Source organism: Euprymna scolopes, chromosome 15, assembly GCF_053919585.1.
Source record: "Euprymna scolopes isolate OS-2025 chromosome 15, ASM5391958v1, whole genome shotgun sequence".
NCBI lineage: Eukaryota > Metazoa > Mollusca > Cephalopoda > Sepiida > Sepiolidae > Euprymna > Euprymna scolopes.
In genome coordinates, this window is record NC_136496.1 from 89,039,218 (window position 1) to 89,051,360 (window position 12,143).

The 12,143-nt window shown below is 29.4% G+C and overlaps 1 protein-coding gene across 1 annotated transcript in view; it reads right to left on the bottom strand.

Moving 5' to 3' along the window:
- The window catches only part of LOC145293974 (uncharacterized), a 73,902-nt gene that overhangs the window by 54,949 nt on the left and 6,810 nt on the right, over positions 1-12,143 (bottom strand). The window lies entirely within an intron of this gene.

Below are 12,143 nucleotides of genomic sequence, written 5' to 3' on the forward strand. Positions count from 1 at the left end.
CATATTTCTTCAAACTGCAAAATAATTATCAAAGTATACTTACGCAAATAGATATGAAAAGACTTTGTTAAAGTTTGTGCCATATATCCATGGAGTACAGGCGAGAAGGCAGACGCCACAATTTTATATAAGCATCCCTATTTAAGTTAAACCATACTTATCAAAGTATTCTTATGTACATCTATATCAGAAACCCATGTAAACGTTTTTTATTCGTTTTTTATTTCCATACTGTGGCGGTCAGGCGTGAACGCAGACCCCACAATTTTTATGAACCATCGTTCTGCCAGATCAAACATACCCATTCCCGATTCTCAATACATCACACGGAAATTCAGATTTATATTGTACATATATATATATATATATATATATATATATATATATATATATATATATATATACATATATTTATATATATATATTTATATATATATTTATATATATATTTATATATATTTATATATATATTTATATGTATATATTTATATATATATATTTATATATATATGTATATTTATAATTATAGATTTATAAATATAGATATATATTTATAAATATATATATATTTATTAATATATACATATATATATATTAATGTATGCATATTTATTAATATATATATATGTATGTATTTATAAATATATATTTAAAAATATATATTTAAAAATATATATATGTATATTTATAAATATATATATATTTATATATATTTATAAATATATATATATATCTATAAATATATATATGTATATATATTTATACATATATATATATATATGTATATATATTTATGCATATATATATGTATATATATTTATACATATATATATGTATATATATTTATACATATATATATACGTATATATATATTTATAAATATATATATACGTATATATGTTTATAAATATATATATACGTACATATGTTTATAAATATATATATATACGTATATATGTTTATAAATATATATATGTATGCATATATATATATTTATTAATATATATATATATATATGTATATATATTTATTAATATATATATATGTATAGATATTTATAAGTTTGTATGTATATATATTTATTAATATATATATATGTATATATATTTATAACTATATATATATATGTTTATATATTTATAAAAATATATATTTATATAAATTTATATATATGTGTATATATATTTATCATTATATATATATGTTCATAAGTATATATATATTTATAGATATATATATGTATTTATCTATAATTATATATATATATGTACATATATTTATAAATATATATGTGTATATATTTATAAATATATACATATTTATAAATATATGTATATATATATATATATATTTATAAATATATACATATTTATAAATATATATATGTATATATATATATATATATATATATATATATATATATATATATTTAAAAATATGTGTTTTATTTATTTTTATTACCGTTTTATATGTTTGGTTACATATGTTTCTGATGTTGGACCGTGTTTACGATCTAACAGCCTCGTCAGACCTTACAGAAACTTTCTGTTTTCTGTTACGTCTGACGAGGCTGTTTGCTCGTAAACACGTTCCAACATCAGAAACATATGTAACCAAACAGATAAAAGTGTAATAAAAAAATAAAACACATAGTTGCTTTGCAATAGTATTGAGCACTCTCTTCAGGTTTTTGCTGATTACCATTTTACCAAATATATATATATATATATATATATATATATATATATATATATATATATTTTTTTTTTTTTACAAAGGCATCACCACATTATCAAGGCCCAGAGGCCACTCAAGGATAAGGGTTAAAGAGTGTACAGTAGAAGTTGGTCAATATAGTAATCATTAGTAATGAAAATTTGGTAAATTTAATAACTTATATGGAACGGCTCATCAAGAACTTATTTACCTTAGACTTGAACACAACCATATTGTAGTCAGCCGGAAAGCAGGAAAACGGAAGACAATTCCACAGGCGTGCAGTTCTAAGAAAGAAGCTTTGTTCATGGAATCTATGTTTAGGTTTAGGCACAGATAAAGAGTGGGGGAAATTATTGATAGTGTTTACAGCTAGACGAGTGTTTCTTGTGAAAGTTTGGCGAGGGGGGACCATAGATTGAAGCTCAGTTGAACACTTTCCATGAAAATAACGATACATCAGAGACAAACTCGCAACATCTCTTCTGTGAGATAGAGGTTGTAAGGAGGAGAAAAGGACATCTCCTACGAGGCTACGAAGTCTATTTTGAACTCTATCAAGGCAGGACAAGTCCTTTCTAGCAGCTCCTGCCCAGATGTGGCAACAGTATTCCATCCTTGGACGTACCTGGCTCTTATATAGATAGAGAATAGCATCAGCAGTGAGATATCTACTGGATCGATAGAAAGATCCCACCATTTTTCCAGCGGCCTTGGCAACAGATTTGATATACGTGTTCCATTTAAGATCAGGAGTAATGGTCAAGCCCAGAAGCTTGTCAAAACCTGAGGCCTCCTGAAGACGAGAGCCATTCATTTCAATTGATGACAAATGTGGATTAAAATGTTGATGATGTAAAGAGAGAAGCTTGGTATATATATATATATATATATATATATATATATATATATATATATATATATATATATATATACTAGCATTTCAGCCCGGCGTTGCCCGGGTGTTTGGAGGTGTGTGATGAGCAAAAAAAATAAATAAATAAAAAAAATAAAACCGTAAATGTTTTTTAAATTTTACCCCTATTATGTCCCCTTAACATTTAGTTTTTGGGGTTCAAATCGAATTATTAAGTTAGATCCATGTACAAGGAACCTATATCTAAAATTTCAAGTGTTTAGACCCCAAATTGTTGGAGGAGTTTGGTTGAGATCTCAAAGGTCAAATCATTTAATTTTGACCCCTTAACAGCCAATTTTTTTTTGTATTTGTGTATGTGCGTGTCTGTGTACATTTCCCTACGCAATAACTGTCAAGTTTTAGTCTACAGACTCGAAATTTGATATACAGATTTGGGAAAGTCGATGTGATCGGTTTTTGGCCAGAAATTTGTCGATTAAGGGGTTAAAGTTCAAAGATTTGACCTTTGAGAACTCTACCAAACTCCTCCAACAATTTTGGGTCTACGCACTTGAAGTTTTAGATATAGGTTCCTTGGACATGGATCCAACTTAAAAACTGGATTTAAGCCCAAAACAATAAATTTTAAGGGGTCATAATAGGGGTCAAAATTTAAAAAAAATTGACCTCTGTGGTTTCTTCGAAATTACTCAGTAAATTTCTGGTCTAAATATTTGAAATTTTACATAAAGCCTATTCAGAGATAGGGCAAGCTTTTTCATCAGTTTAGGTCGAAAATTTTCAGTTACCAATATATAAATGTATATGCATGTCTGTTTGCATATCTGCCTTAAACTTTCAATAGAGGCGACGGATTTTAGCAAGATTAGTATCGTTTTAAAGTTCGATCTTTCATACGACAAATATCGAAAAATTGGCTAAAAACATCAATATCTTCCCCTTCCCCTTGGAACGTTTCTACGGGGGGGGGGTTCATTTTTTTCGCAGATATTTTTGAAAAAGTTATCCTCTCCTTTAAATTGTCTAGCCTTAATTTTAAAAAAATGTCGCTTCCGGTTTGGCAGTGGTCGTAACAGCATAAACGTAAGGTTTTACCCCGTTCTTTTCCTCCTTTGCGGTACGTGTTCGAGCCTGCCTTTCTACTACCACTTTTTTTTTTTGCTCAAGATACACATCTAAACACCCGGGCAACGCCGGGCTGAAATGCTAGTATCTATAAAAGTGAAAGTGTGTGTGTGTGTGTGTGTGTGTGTCTGTGTGTCTGTGTACATTTCAATACGTAATAACTCTGTCAATTTTAAGTCTACAGACTCGAAATCTTATATACAGGGTATTGAGATTTGGGAAAATCGACGTGACCGGATTTCGGCTAGAAATTTGGCTATTAAGGGGTCAATGTTTAACGATTTGACTTTTGAGAAGTCTACCTAACTCCTCCGACAATTTTGGGTCTAAACACTTGAAATTTTAGATGTAGGTTCCTTGGACATATATCTTACTTAATAACTTGATTTTAACCCAAAACAATAAATTTTAAGGGGTTATAATAGAGGTCAAAGTTTAAAAAATTGACCGCTTTTTTGTGCTCAACAAACACCTCCAAATACCCGGGCAACGCCGGGCACCCATGCTTGTATATCTATAAAAGTGAACGTGTCTGTCTGTCTGTGTACATTTTCCTACGCAATAACTCTGTTAATTTTTAGTCTACAGACTCGAAATTTGATGTACTGGGTACTGAGATTTGGGAAAATCGATGTGGGCGGTTTTCGGCCAGAAATAGGGCTGTTAAGGGGTCAAAGTTCAACGATTTTACGTTTGAGAACTCTACCAAAGTCCTCCGACAATTTTGGGTCTAAACACTTGAAAATTTAGATATAGGTTCCTTGGACATGGATCTAACTTAATAACATGATTTGAGCCAAAAACAAATTTTAAGGGGTCATAATAGGGGTCAAAGTTAAAAAAGATTAACCTCTGCGGTCTCTTCTAAATTACTCAGACAATGTCTGGTCTAAATATTTGAAATTTTACATAAAGGGTATTCCGAGATAGGGCAAGCTTTTTCATCAGTTTGGGTCGAAATTTTTTGTTACCAATATATAAATGTATGTATGTATGTCTGTTTGCATGTCTGCCTTAAACTTTCAATAAAGGAGACGGATTTTACCAAGATCAATATCGTTTTAAAGTTCGACCTTTCATACGACAAATATCGAAAAATTGGCTAAAAACATTAATATCTTCCCCTTAAATTATTAAGTTAGATCCATGTCCAAACAACCTATATCTAAAATTTCAAGTGTTTACACCGAAAATTGTCGGAGGAGTTTGGTAGAGTTCTCAAAGGTTAAATCGTTTAACTTTGACCGCTTACAGCCAAATTTTTGGCCGAAAACTGATTACAAAGATTTTCCCAAATCTCAGGACGCTGTATATCAAATATCTAGACTGTAGACTAAAAATTGACAGAGTTATTGCGTAGGAAACTGTACACACACAGACACTTTCACTTTTATAGACATACTAGCGGGGGTACGCGGCGTTGCCCGGGTGTTTGTATGTGTGTGTTGTGTTAAATAAAAAAGAAACCGGGGGGGGGGGTAAAAGTTGGTAGGATCGAACCCGAAGCCATGAGGCGAAGTTTGAAAATAAAATCGGCCAGCCAGAATGAGTTACTGAAAGATGTTTGAATTTATTTAAGTAAGAACCAAATTGACAGGTGCGCGCCCGGAAGTCATCGAGCATTACGACGACGACGACGACGACGACGACGACGACGACGACGACGACGACGTACATGATCAGGTTTGTTTGTTATAAGCGAAGTAAAAAAAAAAGAAAACAACATTAAAACTTAAGTGTTTAGACCCAAAATTGTCGGAGGAGTTTTTAGAGTTCTCAAAAGTCAAATCGTTGAACTTTGACCCATTTACAGCCAAATTTCTGGCCGAAATCCGACCACATAGATTTCCCCAAATCTCAGTACCTTGCATATCAAATTTCGAGTCTGTAGACTAAAGATTGACAGAGTTATTGCGTAGGAAAATGTACACAGACACACAGACAGACACACAAACACACATACACGTTCACTTTTATAGATATAATAGATAGATAGTTAGATGAAACAAAAATATATACGTATACATAAATATATATGGAAACAATTTTGTGTTTACTGTAAACTGTTTACGCAAATGTTATGCGAGTATAAATCATGCATGAATATAATTACACGCAATAGTTAACTAAAGATTATCATCTATATATATAAAAGCGAAAATGTATGTATGTATGTATGTATGTATGTGTGTTCGCTTTTTCTGTATGTCAACAAAAGGCTTTTTTCAGAGAAGCGGTCGCTCGCTTCACAACTTTTTAAATTTTTTTATATCACATATAAATCGTAATATCTCACAGTTAACAACGAAGCTCACCTGTCTATTTAATTTGCTTGATTTCGGGAAGATAAATATTCAACATTTGTCGCTCGCCGCATATGGGTTAGTCTTTTTCTATAACATTTTGGGGGGAGGGAATCGTTCAGCAGTAAATGAAGGTACCATCCCGCAGTCAAACTTGACCTCATTAACTCATCAAAACGGGCACCTGCTAAATCCAAGTAATTAAATAAATTAAAACGTGTTTCCGTTAGCATGTCGCGGTGGGGCAATGATTAACATCGCACGTTTTTTTTTTCACACTTTATTTTACAACTTTGCCTTAAGGGTTCGGATTCGATCCTCATACTTAGTTTTTTTTAACCCCCTCACCCCCGGAGTTTCCACACACAGGTCCAAACACCCGGGCAACGCCGGGTACCCCTCGCTAGTCTAATAAGAAATCTGAAAAAAACTAATAGGGAATTAATTAAAATGAATATTTAAAAGAATATGCAAATTAGCTAGATCTTTTGCTAGTGAATGCAATTCCAGAACCCATATATAAGAACATTTTATTTTCTTTTTAAATAAATAGAAAAGAGGGTTTTTTAGACGGATATCAGTACACAAAAAAGAAAAACGAATTCATAGGAGTATGTATATGTATATGTATATGCATATATATATCTATCTATATATCTATAAAAGTTAACGTGTCTGTGTACATTTCCCTACGCAATAACTCTGTCTATTTTCAGTCTACAGACTCGACATTTGATATATAGGGTATTGAGATTTGGGAAAATCTACGTGATCGGGTTTCGGTCATAAATTCGGCTTTTAAGGAGTCAAAGTTCAACGATTTGACCTTTGAGAACTCTACTAAACTCCTTCGACAATTTTGGATCTAAACACTTACAATTTTAGATATAGGTTCCGTGGATAGGATCTAACTTGATAACTTGAGTTGATCCCAAAACAACAAATGTTAAGGGGTCATAATAGGGGTCAAAGTTAAAAAAATTGACCGTTTTTTTTTTTTTTTTTTGCTCAACATACACCTCCAAACACCCGAGCAATGCCGGGTTGAAATGCTAGTCTATATATTTATAAAAGTGAACGTGTCTGTGCGTCCGTATGTCTGTCTATGTGTCTGTGTATCTGACTGTCTTCGTACATTTCCCTACGCAATAACTCTGTCAATTTTTAGTCTACAGGCTTGAAATTTTATATACAGGGTACTGAGATTTGGTAAAATCGATGTGATCGGATTTCGGCCAGAAATTTTGCTGTTAAGGGGTCAAAGTTCAACGATTTGACCTTTGAGAACTCTACCAAACTCCTCCGACAATTTTGGGTCTACACACTTGAAATTTTAGATATAGATTCAGTGGACATGGATCTAACTTAATAACTTGAGTTAAGCCCAAAACAATAAATTTTAAGTGGTCATAACAGGGGTCAAATTAAAAAAAAATTGACCGTTTTTTATTTGATTTGATTTTATTTCTTTTGCTCAGCATACACCTGCAAACATCCAGGCAACGCCGGGAACCCATGCTAGTATATCTATAAAAGCTAACGTATCTGTGTATCTGTGTGTGTGTGTGTGTGTGTGTGTACATTTCCTTACGCAATAACTCTGTCAATTTTTAGTCTACAGACTCGAAATTTGATATACAGGTACTGAGATTTGGGAAAATCGATGTGATCGGTTTTCGGCCAGACATTTGGCGATGAAGGGGTCAAAGTTCAGTGATTTGACCTTTGAGAACTCTACCAAACTCCTCCGACAATTTTGGGTCTAAACACTAGAAGTTTTAGATATAGATTCTTTGGACATGGATCTTACTTAATAACTTGATTTGAGCCGAAAACAATAAATTTTAAGGGGTCATAATGGAGGTAAAATTAAAAACAATTGACCGCTTTTTTTGTCTCAACACACACCTCCAATTACCCGGCACCGCCGGGCACCCATGCTAGTATATATATATATATATATATATATATATATATATATATATATATATATATATATATATATATATATATATAAAGTATAATATACATATATATATATATAAAGTATAATATATATATGTAGAGTATAATATACATATATATATAAAGTATAATATATATATATATAAAGCATAATATACATATCTATATATATATATAAAAATTTAAATGTTGGTTCGTTCGGAATTAATTGTCTAAAAAACCACTGGACGGATGGCTTCCACGTTTTGGTATAATATGTTTACTATATCCATGTGTGTTTTTATATATTTCTTTTTTATTATAATATTATACTTAATTTTTCTATGATAAATAGGTAGATTTCTTTGTATCGAGAGGCCATTTTTTTTATTTAGGGACAATTATTTATTACCGCTTCCTGTCACGTGACCAGTGTTACAATTTAGCGGTTTTCCTGCTATATCTGGAGATTTCGGTTACAATCTAGCGGGAAATTCTAGAAAATCTGGAGGTATTTGGCACCCACACACCCGCATTAGAAAAGCGCTTGAAAATATTCAATGTAAGTAAAAAAAAAAGTAGCATTTATTGCCTTTGGTAACAATTATTTATTGATTATTTGTTTTGTTTTTCACCTTTTTTTCGACTAACCATTCTTAAATCTCACTATAAAATCGATTTTTCCAAGTACATTTACGGTGTAGGGGGGCATTCCAACCTCCGAAGTTTGGGTTTGTATTACTGTACACATAGATTCGAAAAAGTTGTCAAAAAACAAATACATAACAAATAAATGTTATCAAAGGCAAGATAAGTTACTTTTCTGCCAAACTGGATATTTAATTAACCACACGTGGTCTCAAAATGAATGCCGACGCTCAAAGTGTATACACATTTTTACTCCTCCCTTTACTTAAAAATTCACCAAAAATCAGGAAATTAACGAATTTTAATGAAAATTGTAGTATTTTTCAAATAATGATCGCAGAATATAATGAACTAATTATTTTTACTTAACTCTTAGTTACAATGTTTTATTTTGTTTAAACAAAAAATACCTTTACTAAAGTTATGGTTTTCAGTAGTAAGTAAAAAACGCAAGAATTTATTTTTGCTTTTTTTAAAGCATCGTAATTTGTAACAATAAAAAATAATTTTTACAGTAACATTACGAAAAAAGCCCCTAAAGTTCGTATTAATGTATTCGATATAACTCGAAGAAAAATGAATTATCGGATACTATTCAGGAAATTAAAGATTCAATTAGATTCCTATTTCAGTCACCTAAATTATTTAAGGTGAAATGAGTTTAGGAATTTATAGCCAAACCTAAATATTTGTTTTTTGGTAAATATCCAGATACGCTACTACAGAACACCGACCACTCTAATTTGTTTGGGGGGGGGGAACAAATATATAACAAATAAATGTTATCAAAGGCAAGATAAGTTACTTTTCTGCCTAACTGGATATATTTTTCGTGTTTTTATTCAATGTAACATATTTATTCAGCTCGAAAAACATACAGTGTTTACCGATGTTTTCGAAAATTCAAGATGGCGTCTCACACCCTCTTTAACACCGTAAGTTTGGAAAAAGGTGTTATAAATAAAAAAAACTATACAAAATACTATTAAAAACCCGCCGAATATATGTCAACCTATGTCACAGTAACATGTATTGAGCGAGTTTTTAACAGTATTTTATCCGGTTTTTTATTTATAAAATCTTTTCCCAAACTTACCGCGTTAAAGAGAGAATCAGACCCCATCTTGAATGTTCTAATACATCGGTAAACACTGTATGGTTTTCGAGCTGAATAAAAATGTTACATTGAATAAAAACACGAAAAATATATCCAGTTAGGTAGAAAAGTAACTTATCTTGCCTTTGATAACATTTATTTGTTATATATATATGAAGTATAATATATATATAAAGTATAATATATATAAAGTATAATATATATATATATAGTATAATATAATATATATAAAGTATAATATATACATATAAAGTATAATATATATATATATATAAAGTATAATATATATATAAAGTATAATATATATATATAAAGCATAATATATATATATAAAGCATAATATATATATATATAAAGTATAATACATATATATATAAAGTATAATATATATATAAAGTATAATATATATATATATATATATTTACACATAAAAAGTACAATATATATACATATAAAATGTATAAAATATATTCATATAAAAAGTATAATATATATGTGTACATATACACGCACATATGCATGTATATAATATAAATTGGATCATTTTAATCATTACGACTGTTGTAATAACTACGCAGCTGCAGAGAAATAGTCTATTATGTTTTATCAAGTCATGCCTTAGGTGTATCAGAAATTTTGGACAAGTCGCCATTGAAAACCTTTCATTAAATAGACTCTCCATGTATACAAACTTCTAACAATATGAAAATGTAGTTTCAAACCATAAATTTTTATTTCAATAAAATGAGGAAAGACCAAAATTTAATATCATAAAAAGTTTCACCGAAAAAAATATACAATTTTTTCTTCATCGGTTTTATTAAAAAAAAAAGTTCACGAAAAACAAAAAACGTAACTCGTGGATGCAATATATATATATATATATATATATATATATATATATATATATATATATATATATATATATATAAATTTAAAGGAGATTAGAATAATAGTCTAAAGAGCTAAGTGTATTTTAATGTAATAGTGAAATTACTAGTTTAATTAAAATACAGGAAATGCTCGTTGTAATTTAGATATATAATAACTTTTAAATTATAAATCACATTACTTAATATATATATATATATATATATATATATATATATATATATATATAACTGTGAAAAAAATCACTTACCTGTTTGAAATTATTAATATTTGATTGCTATGTATGAGAATTTAATTATATTTATATATAACATTCCATGTATTTTTTAAATGAAAGGATTTTTCAACCAAGTACCGTGTCTCCGACGTTTGTTTATCAGCACTTAAAATGCCCGTATGTAAAAAGAATTCTCACTTTGATATGTACTGAAGTATGGAAGGGGAAAACCCGTTTCAATGAAGCTTAATCTCCCTTGTTTACTTTTCACATATTTCAGTAGAAGTCATTATCGTGCTACCATACTTGCAAAGTGTATATTTTTCATTGATGGATTTTGACCATTTACACATTGACCGAGCGACTTATTTTCGATTTTTTGTTTTACTATCTTAGAAATACCAGAACTTTCTTTTTAATATATTGTCAGTCTTAATTACTGAGAGAATTTTTTTTAAACATCGAAAAAAAAACAAAACAATGACTAAAATAGAATAAAATATCCGCAGCGTCCAATATTGAATGGAAAATTATAAGCATAAAATAAACTCCAACTTTAAAAAAAACAAAAACAAAAAAATCCTCCTTGTTTTCGAAAAAAAAGAAAAGGATTTACACTTTGAACTTTACAGGTAAATTGGCAAAAAACTATTCTTTTTTTTGTTTGAAAGTTGAATATTTTATTTATTGACCTTTTTATGTTCAATTTGTGATATATAAAACTTTGTTACATTAATTAATTATGTAAATCTAAATAGACATTTCAAAATGGGGGGAGGGATAAAAAAAACGTTTATCTAAAATATTATATTCGGTTTATTGGAAAGAGCATAAACTTTCCCATTGACCCTGAAAATATCGTAAAAATTGAATCGATAGATAAATTTTGATAGATTTTTAAAGTTAAAAAATTGAAAAATATTTAACTCGTAAAAATCAATTGATTTCATTACGTAAAAAAATGGCTGCCTCGAAGCATGCCGGCACTTTGTAAACACTGGTTTTTGAAAGATAAAAAATAATATTTCTATTAGTTTTTATACAACTGTAATAGTTTATTTTGGAAGTATAATCAATCAAGAAAATAAACAAACCACTTTTAAATGAGAAAATACGAGTTTTTTTATATGTTATTCACAGTTTCGTGTTAGGGGTGTCAAAAATTCCGCCAAAATTCTGATACACCTAGTCATGCCCAATTGATCAATATACATACATTAAGTTTACATTTTTTTTTCTATATTTGAGGGCTATGGTATAGTTTACAAAGTATAAAAATAATAATCTACCTACATTACTCAC